Below are 21800 nucleotides of genomic sequence, written 5' to 3' on the forward strand. Positions count from 1 at the left end.
TTTTTAAAGTAATTTGGAAAATATGACTTTATTTAGATTGTTTGAAATTCAGTTGAATTTTAATCATTTCTGTTCAAATGTATACATCAGATTGTTTTGGTTAGCCACCAACTCCTGATAATTTGACACGCACATTAATTTCGGAAATAATGATTATATCATTAAACCGTATTCATTACTGATTGAAATATAGATTTAAAATGAAAATAAGTTAATGATATACAGTCAAAAAGAGCAATTGACCAATGATGATGGCTGCCATTAATGCCAGTTTTTCTTTATAGACATTTTGAAAGAAAAACAAATTAAAGTAGCAAATTTTTTAAGTTTTATATTTGGTTCAATATTTTTGAACTTATTTTGTTTTTGTTTCAGATACCAGCCCCAGGATATTTACGTCAGGACAGGTAACATATGCATCAGAAAGTAAGTATATTTTTTTTATTTATTAATAGTTGTCTAATAGATATTAAAATAATTTGAATATGTATTACAGATAGACGGGAGCCAACAGAGAAGAAGAAGACAGTACAGTCCTAGACATGGAGATGATTAAATTGTAGATGCCAAGATGATGATGTAGGTATTTTGTTGTTACAATTGTACTTAAACTGTTAATAGTTGTAAGGTAATAAAATCAGTTTTCCCTGGAGAAACAGCTTGAAAATTTATTACAAATTAGTCCAAAATTTCTTTTCAAATTTATACTCTAATGAAAAAAGTAATACTTGTACTCCAATTTAGGATTTGAATTAAAACATGCATCACATTAATTTCTGAATTAATTATAACAGCAAATAGTCTCTTAACATTGACAATTTGGAAACCCTTTCTCTAATAGTCTCACCTGTACGAAAGAAAAGTTTCCGATTGTCAATTTGGATATCTACATATTTAGTCGATTTTTTTTTAAAGTAATTTGGAAAATATGACTTGATTTAGATTGTTTGAAATTCAGTTGAATTTTAATCATTTCTGTTCAAATGTATACATCAGATTGTTTTGGTTAGCCACCAACTTCTGATAATTTGACACGCACATTAATTTCGGAAATAATGATTATATCATTAAACCGTATTCATTACTGATTGAAATATAGATTTAAAATGAAAATAAGTTAATGATATACAGTCAAAAAGAGCAATTGACCAATGATGATGGCTGCCATTAATGCCAGTTTTTCTTTATAGATATTTTGAAAGAAAAACAAATTAAAGTAGCAAATTTTTTAAGTTTTATATTTGGTTCAATATTTTTGAACTTATTTTGTCTTTGTTTCAGATACCAGCCCCAGGATATTTACGTCAGGACAGGTAACATATGCATCGGAAAGTAAGTATATTTTTTTTTATTTATTAATAGTTGTCTAATAGATATTAAAATAATTTGAATATGTATTACAGATAGACGGGAGCCAACAGAGAAGAAGAAGACAGTACAGTCCTAGACATGGAGATGATTAAATTGTAGATGCCAAGATGATGATGTAGGTATTTTGTTGTTACAATTGTACTTAAACTGTTAATAGTTGTAAGGTAATAAAATCAGTTTTCCCTGGAGAAACAGCTTGAAAATTTATTACAAATTAGTCCAAAATTTCTTTTCAAATTTATAACCCAAAGAAAAAAGTATACTTGTACTCCAATTTAGGATTTGAATTAAAACATGCATCACATTAATTTCTGAATTAATTATAACAGCAAATAGTCTCTTAACATTGACAATTTGGAAACCCTTTCTCTAATAGTCTCACCTGTACGAAAGTAAAGTTTCCGATTGTCAATTTGGATATCTACATATTTAGTCGATTTTTTTTTAAAGTAATTTGGAAAATATGACTTGATTTAGATTGTTTGAAATTCCGTTGAATTTTAATCATTTCTGTTCAAAATGTATACATCAGATTGTTTTGGTTAGCCACCAACTTCTGATAATTTGACACGCACATTAATTTCGGAAATAATGATTATATCATTTAACCGTCTTCATTACTGATTGAAATATAGATTTAAAATGAAAATAAGTTAATGATATACAGTCAAAAAGAGCAATTGACCAATGATGATGGCTGCCATTAATGCCAGTTTTTCTTTATAGACATTTTGAAAGAAAAACAAATTAAAGTAGCAAATTTTTTAAGTTTTATATTTGGTTCAATATTTTTGAACTTATTTTGTTTTTGTTTCAGATACCAGCCCCAGGATATTAACGTCAGGACAGGTAACATATGCATCGGAAAGTAAGTATATTTTTTTTATTTATTAATAGTTGTCTAATAGATATTAAAATAATTTGAATATGTATTACAGATAGACGGGAGCCAACAGAGAAGAAGAAGACAGTACAGTCCTAGACATGGAGATGATTAAATTGTAGATGCCAAGATGATGATGTAGGTATTTTGTTGTTACAATTGTACTTAAACTGTTAATAGTTGTAAGGTAATAAAATCAGTTTTCCCTGGAGAAACAGCTTGAAAATTTATTACAAATTAGTCCAAAATTTCTTTTCAAATTTATACTCTAATGAAAAAAGTAATACTTGTACTCCAATTTAGGATTTGAATTAAAACATGCATCACATTAATTTCTGAATTAATTATAACAGCAAATAGTCTCTTAACATTGACAATTTGGAAACCCTTTCTCTAATAGTCTCACCTGTACGAAAGTAAAGTTTCCGATTGTCAATTTGGATATCTACATATTTAGTCGATTTTTTTTTAAAGTAATTTGGAAAATATGACTTGATTTAGATTGTTTGAAATTCAGTTGAATTTTAATCATTTCTGTTCAAAATGTATACATCAGATTGTTTTGGTTAGCCACCAACTTCTGATAATTTGACACGCACATTAATTTCGGAAATAATGATTATATCATTAAACCGTCTTCATTACTGATTGAAATATAGATTAAAATGAAAATAAGTTAATGATATACAGTCAAAAAGAGCAATTGACCAATGATGATGGCTGCCATTAATGCCAGTTTTTCTTTATAGACATTTTGAAAGAAAAACAAATTAAAGTAGCAAATTTTTTAAGTTTTATATTTGGTTCAATATTTTTGAACTTATTTTGTTTTTGTTTCAGATACCAGCCCCAGGATATTAACGTCAGGACAGGTAACATATGCATCGGAAAGTAAGTATATTTTTTTTTATTTATTAATAGTTGTCTAATAGATATTAAAATAATTTGAATATGTATTACAGATAGACGGGAGCCAACAGAGAAGAAGAAGACAGTACAGTCCTAGACATGGAGATGATAAAATTGTAGATGCCAAGATGATGATGTAGGTATTTTGTTGTTACAATTGTACTTAAACTGTTAATAGTTGTAAGGTAATAAAATCAGTTTTCCCTGGAGAAACAGCTTGAAAATTTATTACAAATTAGTCCAAAATTTCTTTTCAAATTTATACTCTAATGAAAAAAGTATACTTGTACTCCAATTTAGGATTTGAATTAAAACATGCATCACATTAATTTCTGAATTAATTATAACAGCAAATAGTCTCTTAACATTGACAATTTGGAAACCCTTTCTCTAATAGTCTCACCTGTACGAAAGTAAAGTTTCCGATTGTCAATTTGGATATCTACATATTTAGTCGATTTTTTTTTAAAGTAATTTGGAAAATATGACTTGATTTAGATTGTTTGAAATTCAGTTGAATTTTAATCATTTCTGTTCAAAATGTATACATCAGATTGTTTTGGTTAGCCACCAACTTCTGATAATTTGACACGCACATTAATTTCGGAAATAATGATTATATCATTAAACCGTCTTCATTACTGATTGAAATATAGATTTAAAATGAAAATAAGTTAATGATATACAGTCAAAAAGAGCAATTGACCAATGATGATGGCTGCCATTAATGCCAGTTTTTCTTTATAGATATTTTGAAAGAAAAAAAAATTAAAGTAGCAAATTTTTTTAAGTTTTATATTTGGTTCAATATTTTTGAACTTATTTTGTTTTTGTTTCAGATACCAGCCCCGGGATATTTACATCGGAACAGGTAAAGTATGAATCGGAAAGTAAGTATATTTTTTTTTTTATTTATTAATAGTTGTCCTATAGATATTAAAATAATTTGAATATGTATTACAGATAGACGGCAGCCCAAAAGAAGAAGAGAGTACAGTTCTAGACCTGGAGACGATTAAATTAAAGATGCCTAGATGCCTAGATGATGATGTAGGTATTTTGTCATTACAATTGTACTTAAACTGTTAATAAGTTGTAAGGTAATAAAATCAGTTTTCCCTGGAGAAACAGCTTGAAAATTTATTACAAATTAGTCCAAAATTTCTTTTTCAACTTTATACTCTAATGAAATATATTTTAATAAAAAAGTATACTTGTATTCCAATTTAGGATTTGAATTAAAACATGCATCACATTAATTTCTGAATTAGTTATAACAGCAAATAGTCTCTTAACATTGACAATTTGGAAGCCCTTTCTCTAATAGCCTCACCTGAACGAAAGTAAAGTTTTCGATTGCCAATTTGGATATCTACATATTTAGTCGATTTTTTTAAAGTAATTTGGAAAATATGACTCGATTTAGATTGTTTGAAATTCAGTTGAATTTTAATCATTTCTGTTCAAAATGTATACATCAGATTGTTTTGGTTATCCACCAACTTCTGATAATTTGACAGGAACATTAATTATATCATTAAACAGTCTTCATTATTGATTGAAATATAGATTAATAGTTGTCCTATAGATATTAAAATAATTTGAATATGTATTACAGATAGACGGCAACCAAGAGAGAAGAAGAAAAAAGATGATGATGTAGGTATTTTGTCATTACAATTGTACTTAAACTGTTAATAAGTTGTAAGGTAATAAAAAAAGTTTTCCCTGGAGAAACAGCTTGAAAATTTATTACAAATTAGTAAAAAATAATGGAACATATTTTAATAAGAAAGTATACTGGTACTCAAATTTAGGATTTGAATTAAAACATGCATCACATTAACTTCTGAATTAATTATTACAGCAAATAGTCTCTTAACATTGACAATTTGGAAACTTTTTCTCTAATAGTCTCACCTGAATGAAAGTAAAGTTTCCGATTGTCAATTTGGATATCTACATATTTAGTCGATTTTTTTAAAGTAATTTGGAAAATATGACTTGATTTAGATTGTTTGAAATTCAGTTGAATTTTAATCATTTCTGTTCAAAATGTATACATCAGATTGTTTTGGTTAGCCACCAAATTATTGTGTATAGGTATAGGAAGATGTGGTATGAGTGCCAATGAGACAACTCTCCATCCAAGTAACAATTTATCAAAGTAAACCATTATAGGTCAAGGTAGGGCCTTCAACCCGGAGCATCAGCTCACACCAAACAGCAAGCTATAAAGGGCCCCAAAAATTACTAGTGTAAAACCTTCAAATGGGAAAAACCAACGGTCTAATCTATGTAAAAACGAGAAACGAGAAACACGTATGAATTACATAAACAACTACTGTACATCATGTGTGCATTTATTATTGCTATTTTTACATAATGGACTAAAAGTAAGATTATTTTATTGAATTTCAGGAAATTCTTCGTACAGATATCAGAATTGGAGTTTCTTATTATTGCAATACTCAACCTGTCGCATTATTCAGATTAATAAAACCTTGCAAAAGTGTTTCTGAATTAACGGTAAATTATTTGTGCCAAAAGTTATCCAACACATCACTCATTTATAATTTTTGTTTTTGTTACAAATACAGGCCTGAGAAGTTTCAGTGGTACAGCTTGAAGATGGTTCCATTGTACATAGAAGATGAAGATGAGTTAGGTTAAACCTTGTTAGGTAATGATAAAATCAGTTTCCCCTGGGAAAATTGCTTGGTTTTTTAATTACAACTCGGTTTAATATTTATAGCTTTCAAATTAATATTCTAATGATACATTCTTTAATAAAAATGTATTGTTATAATCTATTTTCATGTTACCGAATTGACTCCAGAGTATAGAACTTTTCGATAGGTAACCTACACTGTGGTAGGACATTCTAGTACTCTGTGATGTAAGAAAGACTGAAAGAAGTAAAATCATGTAAGCTTACAGTCTGCAATTTGTCGAAAAACTTTTATTTTATTTTTTTTTTTGAGAGTCATCTCATCTGTGTAAAAATTTTGACCGTTTGTGGCCTAAAAGTTTATTAGCCATTCATAAGGAGCAAACTTCAAAGACCGTGACACACCTTTCAATTCAAAGGAACACAGTATGGCTCCCTATAGCTTTATATATGGCAGCCAAACAAGTTGGAACTGAAGATAGTGACCAGACAACAGAATACTTGGGGGAATAAAAATAATTTGGTTTATAAATCCAGACAATAAAATTTCTTAAATGTCCAAAAACACAGATGAGAATTAATTGAGAGCCCAAAGGATGATGTGAGATGCCCATCTGTCCTTTGATATATCAACACTAATATGAAATGCTTCAAAGACCTGTAGAATTAACAACTAAAACTGAATATGTGCAAAATTAATATTTAAAAAAGTTAAATTGTAAATGTACAAACTGTTCAAGATTCAGTTTAACTTTGGTGAACATATTTAAGAGTAGTTGAAGAAATCATGATATATATATAACACTCCCAAACACGTCCATTCCCCCAAAACATGTCCAATTACCCCAAACGTGTCTATTTCGCCCAAACGTGGCCTTAGAATCCTAAATTGCCCAAACGTGACTGATTTCACTCCCCCAAACGTGTCCAATAATGTCATTCGCCAAAACGTGTCCAGTTTAAAGCGCCAAAACGTCTCAAAACTATATATGTCTCCTGTGAAGTTTACGGCAATACAATGATGGGGGACACGATAGAAGACGTCGGGTTTGGGTTGGATTTTAAAAATAAATCTAAGCAGCTATCTAAGGACATCTGGAGGAAAGATATAGTAATCGGCATAAACAAATATTAAAGATATGGTACAATGTGCACAGGGACTTCTGCTTTCAAATAAACAGACACAGTGTAAGAAAAAGGATGACAAAATAAAAAGCTATTTTTACTTACAGCGGTTTTATTAATTTTTTATCAATAGAATTGTCATTGTTTTCAATAATAGATGGAGGTACTTCATAATTAAGAAATCTCATACAATTTATATATTGCATGTTTTCCCAGTGCTTCACTGTTAATACAGTGGTCATTTATTAGCATTAATTTGTTCAATGCCCGTTGTTTATATTAAGCATTATTGCAAGCTTAATTTAACTATTGACCGTTGATTGCTTAATGCCAGTGGCAAATATTTCAAGCATTTTTAGAGCAAACAATTGCACAGAAAACGCAATGAACTAGTTTTGTACAGTGTAAATCATCGTTTACTTAGTGAATTATTTTGTACTAAGAAACTCCGGTGATGCCTAAATATCTGTATAATGTATGAGGGTATTGCACGACAGGCTTCCTGCAGAAGTTGTTTCTGGGCTTTTTAAAAGAAACCTTTGGTTCCATATAGACTGGATATGTTGGGGCGTTCATAAACAGAACACGTTTTGATGCCCTTTAGCAACAAGTCATATTTTGCAGTTCATTGACGTCATATGGACACGTTTGGGGGAATCAGACACGTTTGGGGGGATAAACACATTTCTGAGTGGTACATATATACAATAACTATCTGATTTCAATCTACATGCAGAGTGAAAAAAACAAAATAAAGCAGCATGCAGGGATAGCAGTTCCAAGCAAGATGGTAACATAGATCTTCATTACTAACTCCGAGGCTCTGCCATGAAAAAAATAAAAAAGCAAGGACAGCAGCTCCAGTGAAGATTATTACATTGATAATCTTGCAAGTCTGATGTGTGGCCATTAAAGAAATAATGTAAGTACAATTAGGCAATACAATTTCTGTATATTCTCTAAAAATATGTGATAAAAATACAGAAGGCAACATCCGTTTTCTTATTTTCCACACTTACAACACACAAAAAAAATAACTTATCAATTCAATATATGGTTTCCAGGAACATGACTAAAGCTTTCAAATCACAAAAAGTAAAATTCAGAGAGAATTTTTCCTTCAAGGGGAGAATAGTACAACAAACGGCAAGACTGTTTCATTCATTTTGAGATTACTCATTGAAAATATTAGGCTGGCAATTTAAATAAGCGTTTTTGAGTTAATGTCCGACATGTTGACGACGGATGGACAGACGGACAGACGAACGAACGGACAACGGTATACCATAATACGTCCCGTAAACGGGCGTATAAAAATATGTGATAAAAGTACAGAAGGCAACATCTGTTTTCTTGTTTTCCACACTTACAACACACACAAAAAATAATTTATCAATTCAATATATGGTTTCCAGGAACATGAATAAAGCATTCAAATCACAAAAAGTAAAATTCAGAGAGAATTTTTCCTTCAAGGGGAGACTAGTACAACAAACGACAAGACTGTTTCATTCATTTGGAGATTATTCATTGAAAATATTAGGCTGGCAATTTCAACAAGATTTGTAAAATGTATAATTTATGTCAATTTTAATTCCTTTTTAGGTGATTTCAGTGTTTTCATGGATGGGAGTAAGACTTGGTGGTATAATATGTCTAATATTTAAGTAGGTATATAATTCCTCTATTTAAACAAGTTTTATTTTCATCATAAAATAAGTTTATAGGAAATAAAATATGCTCTATCCTTGAAGATGTAAGAGGTCAAAAGTTTGTTTTTTCATATCAGTACCAAAATTTGACCAAATGTTTTAAAGATTTTAATTAATTCTGTGGATGTCATATTTTTGTGTTGTTGGGATGTTGTCACATTGATGTATACAACACATCTTCTGTTACTCATTTTTGTCTCGCCTTGACGGAGTCAAAATGCGAGACATAGGTATGCTGTTTCTGGTGGCGGCAGCATCAACAATGTATTAGTTTGTGATTAGGTCTAGTTCATGGTAAACCACTAGTGGTAGGTCAATGTTATTTGGTATGCAGTTGTATAAGCATTGGCATATCTCATTTCCATGAAGATTATTTGGCCCCGCCCCTCATTCATGGCCTATTGACTTTGAAACTTTTGCTTAGTTTTCATGTATTAGTTTGTGATTAGGTCAGTTTATGGGGAACCACTAGTGGTAGGTCATTGATATTTGGTATGCAGTTGTATAAGCATTGGCATATCTCATTTCCATGGAGAATATTTGGTCCCTACCCCTCAGTCATGGTCTATTGACTTTGAAACTTTTGCTTAGTTTACATGTATTAGTTTGTGATTAGGTCAGTTTAAGATTAACCACTTATGTTAAGTCAATGATATTAGGTATGGAAATGTATTGGCATTTGCAAGTTTCGTTTCCATGGAGATTATATAACCCCACCCCCTAATTATGGTTCATTGACTTTGAAACTTTTACATAGTTTACAAGTTGATGTTTGTGTTTAGGTTTGTTTAAAGGGAACGACTTATGAAAAGTCAACGGTATTTGGTTTGCAGTTGTATTAACATTGGCACATCTCATTTCCATGGAGATTGTTTAGCCCTGTACCTTCAGTCATATCATGGTTCATTGACTTTGAATATTTGCATAACTTACATGTTAAAGTATTGCTATTTTAATTTCAACATTTGCATTATCAAAATAACAAATAGACGAGACAATTATCTCTGTGTTAACAGTTTATGTCATATATAACCTATTTCCATATACTCTTGATTTATTATTCTTTAGATACCAATTTTCATGGATATATAAGTGACCAACATATATAAATGTTTAATGTAGTACACATTTTCTATAGGCTTGTATGCCAACTGTAGCAAAACCCACAAAAATACAATTGTTCCTCAATCCACGAAAATGAAAAAAATGTTCAGAATGTTGAGATCTACCTGCTGTACAATTACGTCAAAACTGTCAGACATTCTTAAAGGAGTTATTGCCCTTAAATGTAAAGTTTTACCAATTTTTTTCATTTTTTTCATTATTTTGAAAATAAAAATAGATGGAGAGAAATTTTAATACAAAAAAAGCAAGACAAGATATGCACAAAAGTCAAATGACTGAAATCTTCTGAGGACTAGTTATTGGAGTTATTGATCTTCAATGTAGATTTTTACCATTGATCAGCAAGTCAAGATTTACAAAAAGGCTGCCTTGGATTACATCTTAAGTTGACCTGTTAATAGAGTTTGTCGTTTTTTTACCACGTTTTTTTAGTTTTTGCCTATTATCTTGAGAAAAGTAAAATGGATACAAATGTAGATAAAAACATTAAAAAGCAAAAATTATCAACAGGACAAGACCTACAAATATGTCAACATGACTGAAATCGTCAGTTTACTCTTTATAAAGTTATTACCCTTTTGTGATGATTTTTACCATGAAGTGGTTATTGTTGAAGATGCTGATGAGCGACACAGGCTCTTAAGAGCCTCTGTTTTGAACAATTTTGATTGACTAAGCATTTTACTTTCAGGCTAGCATTAATTACTGCTGGTCAGTATGGATTGTTTAGAATGGTCATTGGAGCTGTCTTTTAAGGTCAGAACCATTGCATAGATTTATAAACTTGTCGATTAAAGATTATGTATATGCACTTGAATTTTGCCTGTGACATTTTGTCGCAGAAGCCAGGCATAGTAATTCACATTACTTTGTTTTAGGCGTCCAAATTTAGGTTCAGTATTTTGGTTAAAAAGTTTTCAAACATCAAAAACTTTATCAAACTATGAAGTTATTGTACATCAAAAGAATCCACAGCAAAATTTTGAAATTCAAATTGAAGGAATAAATGTGTGTAGGGAATGAGTTAATTAGTTATTATTGCTGTATATAAAATCAGAGAAGGGGAATTATCAATTTTTATTTAACTTGGAAATCAGTCTTTCATTGCAACAGATGCAATAAATGGACTTTTTTCAAAGTTTTCACTACAATAATTTTAAGGTTAAAATATTAGTTATCAATCACTCGTCAAATGTCAAACCTTCATAGACTTTTATGAAAATATGACAAAAAACAGCTATTTTATCAGTTTGATATTTGGTTTCCAGTAACATGAATTAAATAATATATCATTTGAAAAGCAAATTCTGAGATAGATTTCACCTTCAGGGGGAGGCTAGTACAACAAACAGTAAGAATGTGTCATTCAATGGGAGATAACTTATAGATTATTGAGAAAAAAATTAATGTTAAAACAAAATCAAAACATGTTTTTTTTCCCAGTTTTATAGATATTAAACTGGTTTTGATGCTATGCAAAATCTGAAGGCAGAAAATTAATTTTTTGGCTGACAATTTAACACTTTCGAAAAATATATATATATATAATTTGTGTCAATTTTAATTCCTTTTTAGGTTATTACAGTGACTGTTTTCATGGATGGGGAGTAAAACTTGGTGGTCTAATACTCATAAATTAGTAGGTATATACTCTGTTGAAAACAAATTTTTTTTCATCTTAAAATAAAAATTGAGGGGAATATAATGTGCATTAGGCTTGATAGTTTTAAGAGATTGGTCAGAATTTCTTTTTGTCTACTTTGCACCACAGGGGATATATGGTTATGGTCTTTGTCCAAGTGTCATAAACACATTAATACTTAAGGATGGTGGCTCTTTTTTTTTTTTAACTTTTTGTCAGAAATTCAGAATCCTCTTGTTTTATCCATGAAGTGCCATTACAATTTTGCCCACTTACCCCTACTTAGGGAGCTACCAATTGATTTTTAGGGGTGAGGGGGCTAGGATGAAATTTGAAAAAAAAGGAAGGACAGGAGTTTTGAGTAAAAAAAAAGGCAGGATGAGCAACTTGGCAAAAAAAAAGGCAGGATGACAATTTATGTAAAAAAAGTCAGGATAAACTAACAAAAAACGATGTGTCTGAACGACACGAATGACCCCGTCTCAAACAACTGAAAAATCTGCAATTTCAACAACACATGTGGACAACAAACATGCATGGATAGTATCCAGCTCTCAAGACCAATACTAGTTTGATGAAAAATTTCCTTGATCAATGAGTAGTTAAATTTCAAACTATCAGCAAACAGGAAGTGGATGTACTGAAGATGTGTTGAAACGACATGAAAATCATCATATCGGAACAAAACATAAACTTGATCTGTAACTCAACATGGTTAACTCACATACCAAAAATCAGCCCAATATCTAAAGGCGTTTAGAAAAAAGTCTGTATAACTGTGATTTTCAACAATTTATCAAAGTCCAAAGCCCATAATTTCAGCAAAAGTTAGCAGAGTGGAACTAAACTTAACTTGATCTGTAACTCATCATGGTTAACTCACATACCAAAAATCAGCCCAATATCTGAAGGCGTTTAGAAAAAAAGTCTGTATAATGGTTTGTTGCGGAATGTCGGAATGACGGAATGACAGAATGACAGAATGACGGAATGACAGAATGACGGACAAAGGTAAAACTATATGGCCCCGACAACTTTGTTGTGGGGCCATAAAAATGCAGGACCGAATAGAGTGAAAAATAAAAAGGCAGGACAGAGATAACTAAAAAAAAATGCAGGACAAATTTTTCATCCTAGCCCCTCCCATAAAAATCAAATGGTAGCTCCCTTATCTTTTCATAATTTTATTACATATGCTTTATAAACCCATGTTTAAAAATCTTATAAAATCCTTGTTATTTTTTCATAGATCTAATTTGCAATAAGATAAATAAATGGAGAATGTGTCCATATTACATGTAAAAGTGACGTCATTTAAATTCAAAGCTGAACAATGTTTTGTGGTAATTAGCATTGTGTATAAGTTTCAAAACATTTGGTTGAGGCAAACTAAAGTTAATAAACAGCTGAGCCATGAGCTCATGATACGCCTGTCGTCTTGTGTGTGAATTTTTATGCAATAAGCATAAATAGTTTCTGACATACGGCGTGACATGCGAAAACCTCCTTTTTTTTTTTACTAAAAACTCAGTATCTCTAAAATAAAATTTTTAATCAAAACCAAAAAGTATACAGATCTTTAGATTAATATAACTAAGAAGTGTGTAAAATTTTAAGCAATAATCATAAATCGTTTTTGAGATACGGTGCGACATGTGAAAACCCCACTTTTAAAAAAAAAAATCAATATCTCAAAAATAAAATTTTGAATCAAAACCAAAAAGTATACAGATCTTTAGATTAATATAACTAAGAAGTGTGTAAAATTTTAAGCAATAATCATAAATCGTTTTTGAGATACGGCGCGACATGTGAAAAACCCCTCCCCCATTTTTTTACAAAATACTCAATAACTCAAAAATAAAATTTTGAATCATCACCAAAAAGTATACAGATCTTAAGGTTAATATAACTAACTAAGAAGTGTGTAAAGTTTTAAGCAATAATCATAAACTGTTTTTGAGATACGGCGCGACATGTGAAAAACCCCTCCCCCTTTTTTAACAAAATACTCAATATCTCTAAAATAAAATTTGAATCATCACCAAAAAGTATACAGATCTTAAGATTAATATAACTAAGAAGTGTGTAAAGTTTTAAGCAATAATCATAAATTGTTTTTGAGATACGGCGCGACATGTGAAAAAAAACACACACCTGTTTTAGTTACTAAGTCCCGTAACTCAAAAAGTTTTAATCTTATTTTCACCAAAAAGTATACAGATCGTTTGACCATCATAAGAAACAACTATGTTAAGTTTCATGAAATTTGGATGTCATTCTCAAGTTACGGTTCGACATGTTTACGCCGGACAGACAGACGGACGGACACCGGACATTTGTATACCATAATACGTCCCGTCAAAAATTGACGGGCGTATAAAAACGGTAACCACTTTTGGGATGCACATACAGACAGACAAGGGTAACACTTGATGCCCCCTCAGCTTCAGTGCTGGCATAAAAATTGACCTATATGTTAACAACAAACAGAAACTAAAATTCTTTTTAAATCACATACTATTGCCTTCATTTTTGTCGAGCCTTCGACTTTTGTCGAAAAAGTGAGACATAGCGATCCTACATTCCGTCGTCCACAAATATTCACTCTGTGGTTAAAGTTTTTTTAAATTTTAATAACTTTCTTAAACTATCCTGGATTTCTACCAAACTTGGACAGAAGCTTATTTATGATCATAAGATAATATTCAAAAGTAAATTTTGTAAAAAAAAAAAATCCATTTTTTCCGTATTTTACTTATAGTTGGACTTAGTTTTTCTGCCAGGAAACATTACATTCACTCTGTGGTTAAAGCTTTCGAAATTTTAACAACTTTCTAAAACTATCCTGGATTTGTACCAAATTTGGACAGAAGCTTGTTTATGATTAAAAGCTAGTATCTAGAAGGAAATTTTGTTAAAATTTTGTTCCATTTTTTCCGTCTTTTACTTATAAATAGACTTAGTTTTTCTTCCAGTTAACATTACATACAGTCTGCAGTTTAAAGTTTTTAAAACATTTATTAGATTCATAAACTATCCTGGATTTTTACCAAACTTGGACAGAAGCTACTTACAATCAAAAGATAGTATAGAGAGGAATATTTTTATTAATTTTTTTCCTCATTTTTGTTGAGCCTGCGATTAACAGCAAAAGTAGGCGAGACACTGGGTTCTGCGGAACCCTTACAAATTTTGATACTAATTTTCAAAACCTACCTCAATTAAAATATGACCTATTGCCATGATTGCCGTTTGAATTCAGGCAAAATAAAAATATATATGTGGTTCCAGTTACCAAAACCCACCCTAGAACTTTTTTTTTTAATTCTGTAAAAAAAAATTTGAATGATCCGATTTTATGGAATGTGAATTTCAATAATTAAATTCACAGACTTCTGTCATTTGAATTTCCAATAAAAGTATCCACTACGGCTAAAAATGCAACAAATTCTTTACAGAATGCAACAAAATTAACTAAAAACTTAACATGTCTGTTATTTTACAACCAAACACATAGAAAATGGCAAACTTGCGGTTGGGGCGTGTATAATACCAGAATAGGACTCCGTGAACACACCGACCCTATTTTTTTGTTGAGCCTTCGACTTTTGTCGAAAAAGCGAGACATAGCGATCCTACATTCCGTCAGCATCGTCGTCGTCGTCCACAAATATTCACTCTGTGGTTAAAAGTTTTTGAGATTTTAATAACTTTCTTAAACTATCCTGGATTTCTACCAAACTTGGACAGAAGCTTGTTTATGATCATAAGATAATATTCAAAAGTAAATTTTGTAAAAAAAAAATTCCATTTTTTCCGTATTTTACTTATAAATGGACTCAGTTTTTCTGCCAGGAAACATTATATTCACTCTGTGGTTAAAGTTTTTGAAATTTTAATTACTTTCTTAAACTATCCTGGATTTCTACCAAACTAGGAAAGAAGCTTGTATATGATCATAACATAGTATCCAGAAGTAAATTTTGTAAAAAAAAAATTCCATTTTTTCCGTATTTTACTTATAAATGGACTTAGTTTTTCTTCCAGTTAACATTACATACAGTCTGCAGTTTAAGTTTTTAAAACATTTATTAGATTCATAAACTATCCTGGATTTTTACCAAACTTGGACAGAAGCTACTTACAATCAAAAGATAGTATAGAGAGGAATATTTTTATTAATTTTTTTCCTCATTTTTGTTGAGCCTGCGATTAACAGCAAAAGTAGGCGAGACACTGGGTTCCGCGGAACCCTTACGAATTTTTTTGAGAATGGAACTGGAAACACACATATATTTTAATTTTGACTTAAGTTTATTTTTATTATGCAGATGAAGATTTGGGATCCTTTTGGCTTGAAAGATTGTCAGGAACATGAAGAAACTGAATCCATAAACAGGTAGATATACCGGTATATCTGTTTTTAGTTTTCAAACAAAACATGCTTCAGCAGTGTGCAAAATTACTGTTCCATTAATGTGTTATGTATTGTAAGGAAAGATGGGGGTACTTTTAACCACAATTTAAAAGCACTAATTTCTACTAATTCTAAATGTTTATGTATGATTTTTCAAGAGATTGCAAGAAAATACATGCAAGCCCAATTACATCCTAGTCGAGTGCCCATGTGTGCCCTATATTAAAGTACATGTACACAAATATATGCACAGCTGCATGTGAATTTGGTTTGGAATGAAGCATTACTCCAAAACATTTTTTTGTCAAATTGGTAGTGAGTCTCAAGGGCCTGTATGCATAAACCACTTAAGTTAAGAAATCCAATCGTAGTACTAATTTATTGTAGGACATGTAGAAAAGTCTGTTCATTCAGAATAAATCTTAACTTAACGGTAAGTAGCTTTATAAATTATGCATACAGGCCCAGGCTACTATCTGAGAATGGGTAACAAGACATTTCGGCACCCAGACAAATCGGCACCCAAGTCCGAAGACATTTCGGCATCCATTTTGGACAGTTCGGATCGGCACCTCATTTTTAAATATATATATTAGGAAAAATAAAAGAATTGTTACCATTATAATCTTGACAATGTAAACCGTGATATGTTGTGGCATAAATTAATGAGTATAGGCATAAATGGGTTATTTCTAAAGGCTATACAATCCTTATATGATGCTACTAAAAGCACAGTGAAGCTAGGACATCATTTGACTGATATTTTTCCAGTTAATTTTGGTGTAAAACAAGGCTGTAAAATGTCGCCTTCATTATTTTCTATTTATGTGAATGACCTAGCTGAAGACATACGTGCTCTAAATGCTGGTGTTGACATTGATGATTTGAATGTTTCAATTTTGCTATATGCTGATGATATTGCACTTATTGCACCAGACGAAAAGCGTCTTCAAAGTATGTTAAACTGTATTAATTCTTGGTGTATGAAATGGAGAATGACTTTAAATGAGACCAAGACCAAAATTATACATTTTCGTAACAAAAAGGCTCCGAGATCAGACTTAAATTTTAAATGTGGTGATATGCCTATTAGCTTTGACAATGCGTACAGATATTTAGGATTACATATAAACGAATTCATGGAACACAAATATACGATCCGAGAGATAACAAAATCTGCAAGCCGTGCGCTTTCTGCAGTATACACTAAATTTTTATCATGTGGAGGGATGTCATTTGATGTTTATACAAAACTTTATAAAACTCTTATTGAACCCGTGCTATTACATGGAGCCGGATTATGGGGACACAACAACTGGAGAGAAGTTCAAACAATTCAGAACAAGGCATGCAGACTCTTTATGGGAAGTTCATCAAATGCTTCGAATATAGCGGTTTTAGGTGATATGGGTTATAAAACAACAAAATCAGCCGAAATTTTAGAAACGTACCGTCTATTTTTGAGAGTGCGATATACGTATGACTATAGAATAACACACAAGGTCCATATGTGGGGTATGAATATTTCTCGATCGTGGGACAAGAAATGTTATGAAATAGCACATAAACTTGGTATACATGATATTATTGATAGTCATTATTCCAACAGACATAAAATTTATGATATTAAAAACAAAATTGTATGAAATTGAAAAACAAGAATGGGTCGAAAAATTGTATCAAGATAGAAATGAACCAAATGGTAACAAGTTACGTACCTACAGACTGTATAAAAATGAATTAGAAACAAGTTCATATATAAAAAATGTAAATGATAGACAACATAGACGTATTTTATCTAATTTTAGAAGTGGGTGTCTACCTTTAGCAATAGAAACAGGTCGTTACACCAAGCCAAAAACTCTTTTATTTTTGGCCATGACATTGTCAGTTTGTTTTCGATCTATGAGTTTGACTGTCCCGCTGGTATCTTTCGTCCCTCTTCTTAATGACCGAAAATGTAAATATTGTACAGTTGATTGTGTAGAAGACAAAAACATTTTTTAATGCATTGTGAATTTTATTCAGATCTGCGATATGGTCTATTTTTGAAAGCAAGTGCAATTAACCCAAATTTTAACGATTTTAATCATGATGACAAATTTATTTTTCTGATGTCACATGACTGTATACAACCCTTTTTAGCAAAATCTTTATATTTTATGTTTAATCGCAGAAAATATTGTGTATAATATGTTCTTTTATTGTAAAAGTTTTATTTATTCATTTTTAATGAATGTTAGAATAAGTCTTTAAGCAAAAGTGTCTCATAAGTCAGTTGTGGCTGGATACCGATATTTTAACTTCGATTGAAATTTTTATTTGTATTTCTATACTTATATTATGATGTATGATATTGTTCTGTATTGGTATGTGACACTATAATAAAATATTCTGTCTGTCTGTCTGTCTATAATCCCTTGATAAAATATGCAATAACAAAATTTGAAATCATCATTTAATTAAATCCTAAATGATTGTGTATGAAAAGTAAATCATCATTTAATTAAATCATAATTGATTGTTAGATATGACGGTTTTTGAATAAACATCATTTAATTAAATCATAATTAATTGTAGTTATGCATTAATCAGTATTTTATGTGTAAATCTGATAATTTCTCAATAGAGACAAATGAGAGATCAAAAGTGTATAGCTTGTGTTTCAGCTTGTGTTCTCCTTTGGTCCTTACATCTGTAAAGACAACACAATACCTGAAAACTATATTTTATTGTTTAAATATTAAAACCCATAAACATAAAAGCGTGTGCAAGCCATAATGAGTAAAAACCCAGAAACATATGTAACACTCCCAAACGTGTCCGATTCCCCCAAACATGTATGCCCTAAATAAAATCAATAACGTTTACGGCAATTCTATGATGGGGAAACAGTTGATGAGGTAGTAATTTATTAGCATTAGTTTGTTCAATGCCGGTTGTTAATGATTATCATAATTGCAAATTTAATATGTAACATATGAATTAACTTTTGACTGAATTTGCTTATTGTAAATTATGTGTTGCTAATAAACTCCGATGATGCCTTTTATATTAATCCGAAGGCGGGCTTTCAGCAGAATTGACTTCCCTTTTTTTCAACAGTTCTGATATTTTAAAAGCTCTTCAAATCAAAAACTGGTTTTCCGGGTTTCTAATAAATTTTAAGTTTCGAGCATCACTAAAGACACACGAACAAGAGAAATAACATCCAGTGCCAAATATTTCATGCATTATTTGAACGAAATCATGTAAACAATAAATACTGTATATAGGTTCTATTATCATACCGGGAATTTAGGATTGGGCCTAAATTTTTACGGTTATTCGGGATTAACACTAGTTGGGATTATAATCTTAAAAAATAAGAGCGTGTGAAGACCGATTTTTTTATGACTTCAGTTAGAAACTACTGCAATCTCCGTTATGTAATAGAGGCCGTTTTAAATAAAAGTTGCTAAAATTTAAAAAAAATGTTGCCTTCCAAAATACAACTGATGGCACCATGAAAGAGTGAATTGCTACATTCTCCCTACAAGAAATATCTGATTTAATATCTACAATTAACTGAGCATGGCTGCTTACATTTACATTGTTGAAGGCCGTACGGTTGCCTATAATTGCTTACATCCACTTCATTTGAACTTTGGTGGATAGTTGTCTCATTGGCAATCATACCTCATCTCCTTATTTTTATAAGGATAAAAATGATAAGCATGTTAAGATTTATCTGCCACGTAATTTTTCAAACCAATTGGACAACCCTATTTGCAGTTATTGCATCTGGAATTATAAATTTTACGAAATATCTGGTTTTTTTTTGGTTTTTTTTTTATTATTATCTTAAATGCTGATAAAGAGAAATTTTGAACAGCAAAAATGGCCAACAAGTTGAGATCTACAACTAAGTTAACTAAGTTAACTGACCGAAATTGTAAATTTATCCCTTATAGGAGTTATTGGCTTGAAAGGCATTTTTTTTTTAAATTAAATTTTCAAGTTTTTTTTAAGAGAAGTATAATAGATGAAGGGAAACTTTAAGTGACAAAAATGTTCAACAAAATTAGATCTACGAATAAGTTGACAAGACAGCTATCCAAATGACTAAGCTGCAATACAGTCTTCACAAATAAAAAAAAAACAAAAAGAATAAGATACTTCTTCGAAGATACCATATACAATATTGACAATAATGTCATAAATAGTGCAGGAATTAAATTGGTAATTTGTAAAAACAGTCAAACATAATCGCTATATTAACACTAAACTTGTAAATTGAGTTCATACCCACATACATATATCAGTGCCAGGTAACTTTAATGTTTGGTTCACTATATTTTGATCAAGGATAAAATAATTGATTTTATCTTTATAAGGTGCCGATTTGTCTATGTTAGATGCCGATTTGTCTAGGTGCCTAGGTGCCGATTTGTCTGGGTGCCAAAGTGTCTTTCTCGGTGCCGATTTGTCTGGATGCCGATTTGTCTGGGTACCAAACTGTCTAGAATTCCTGAGAATGCACTAGCTAAACTAGCCTTTTGGTCAAAATATCCCAATATAAATGATTCCATATCCAGATGATCAACATTAAACAATAAAATATATAAAAAACAACCTCTGTTTGATCTACAAATCATTAGTCTTATCATTAGTCTTCTTTAATGTTATAAATCAATAATCCTTTTTTCCAGACAAAATAACAACACTGGTTGATACAATTCTAGGAACCAGTGAAGAAGTTAAAAGTTTTACAATATACTGAAGACTTGCAACAGAAAATGTTTTACTGAACAGTATGAGAGAGCCAAGATGATTGTTGGATTTAAAATGCTTGGAAAATACAACCAAATGAAGACAAAAAATGCACTGCATCAACAAACAAAACAACTACTGGAACGTTGGGGCATCAGTACTGAGTTCCGATTCTAAAAACAATTGTTCAAAATCTTCTACAAGTTTAAGAAGACTGTACATACATGTATATATATATATATTTATATAAGAAAAAAAATAATGCATGTGCTTGAAACTTGTGTACATACATGTAATGAATAGAAAAAAGGAAAGAAAAAAAAAGGAAAAAAAAATGAAAAGAAAAAAAAAAAAAAAAAAGAAAAGATATTAAAAAAAAAAGAAAAGAAAAGAAAGAGAAATAAAGAAAAGAAAAGAAAGAAAAATAAAGAAAAGAAAAGAAAGAAAGAAAATTAAAAAAAAAAGAAAAGAAAAGAAAATTAAAAAAAAAGAAAAGAAAATTTAAAAAAATGAAAGAAAAAGAAAAAAAATTGAGGAGGGAGGTGGGTAATGCAGCCAAGTAATACTGTATTCACCAATTTTCATGCACCATAACACCCACAATAGTGATAGTATTCTTAGATTTGCCTACAAATTTTGTGATTAAATAATAATAACCTCATTATGCAGGAATTCTATTTTAAAAATTATCTTAACAATCATCATCTAGAGCAGACCAATATTTACATCTATTATCATTTTCATTGATAAAAGATACCCCATTTTTAATTTCTAAATAAAACCAAGGTGCTTATTATTATGAATACAGTACAACTTGCCAGTCACAAGCCTGGAATAAAGAGCCACATTAAATATCTAAAATTTAGTTAGTTTAAACAGGACTGTTTACAACTTTTTTGCCATTACTAGTATATGCATGTTACTCATATTTTTTTCATTTTATTTCAATAGGTCAATATAGAAAACATGTGTGCTTATTGTTTTTCTATAGCATGTTTAGTAACATGTACCTACCCTTTTTGAAAGTCTCAATATACAAACCCTTAATTAATTGCTTTCACAGCTTAATTGCAGGTGTTTCACATATACATGTGCTCCAGTAAACAAAAAAATTCTGAAACAAATTGTACATTTTAGTTGTACATTATGTGTCATACTAGTAAAAAAAAGGGGGATACAAATTTTAAACT

At 30.5% G+C, this 21800-nt stretch overlaps 1 long non-coding RNA gene across 15 annotated transcripts in view; it reads left to right on the top strand.

The window, feature by feature from the left end:
- Positions 1-20850, top strand: part of LOC127735168 (uncharacterized) — a 38490-nt gene extending 17640 nt beyond the window's left edge. For 4 of the 15 annotated variants that reach the window (XR_007998153.1, XR_007998156.1, XR_007998157.1 and 1 more), the window contains 8 exons: positions 4782-4822; positions 5764-5846; positions 7696-7881; positions 8565-8626; positions 10488-10552; positions 11372-11435; positions 15773-15840; positions 20550-20850. This is a non-coding gene — a long non-coding RNA (uncharacterized LOC127735168). Of the gene's footprint in view, positions 1-375; positions 580-1281; positions 1487-2220; positions 2393-4002; positions 4214-4781; positions 4823-5763; positions 5847-7695; positions 7882-8564; positions 8631-10487; positions 10553-11371; positions 11440-15772; positions 15841-20549 lie in introns of all 15 variants that reach the window. The other 11 variants (XR_007998151.1, XR_007998146.1, XR_007998145.1 and 8 more) reach the window with 11 other exon arrangements.
- Positions 20851-21800: the final 950 nt, after the last annotated feature.

This window comes from Mytilus californianus, unplaced genomic scaffold (genome assembly GCF_021869535.1).
Source record: "Mytilus californianus isolate M0D057914Y unplaced genomic scaffold, xbMytCali1.0.p SCAF_3, whole genome shotgun sequence".
Lineage (NCBI taxonomy): Eukaryota > Metazoa > Mollusca > Bivalvia > Mytilida > Mytilidae > Mytilus > Mytilus californianus.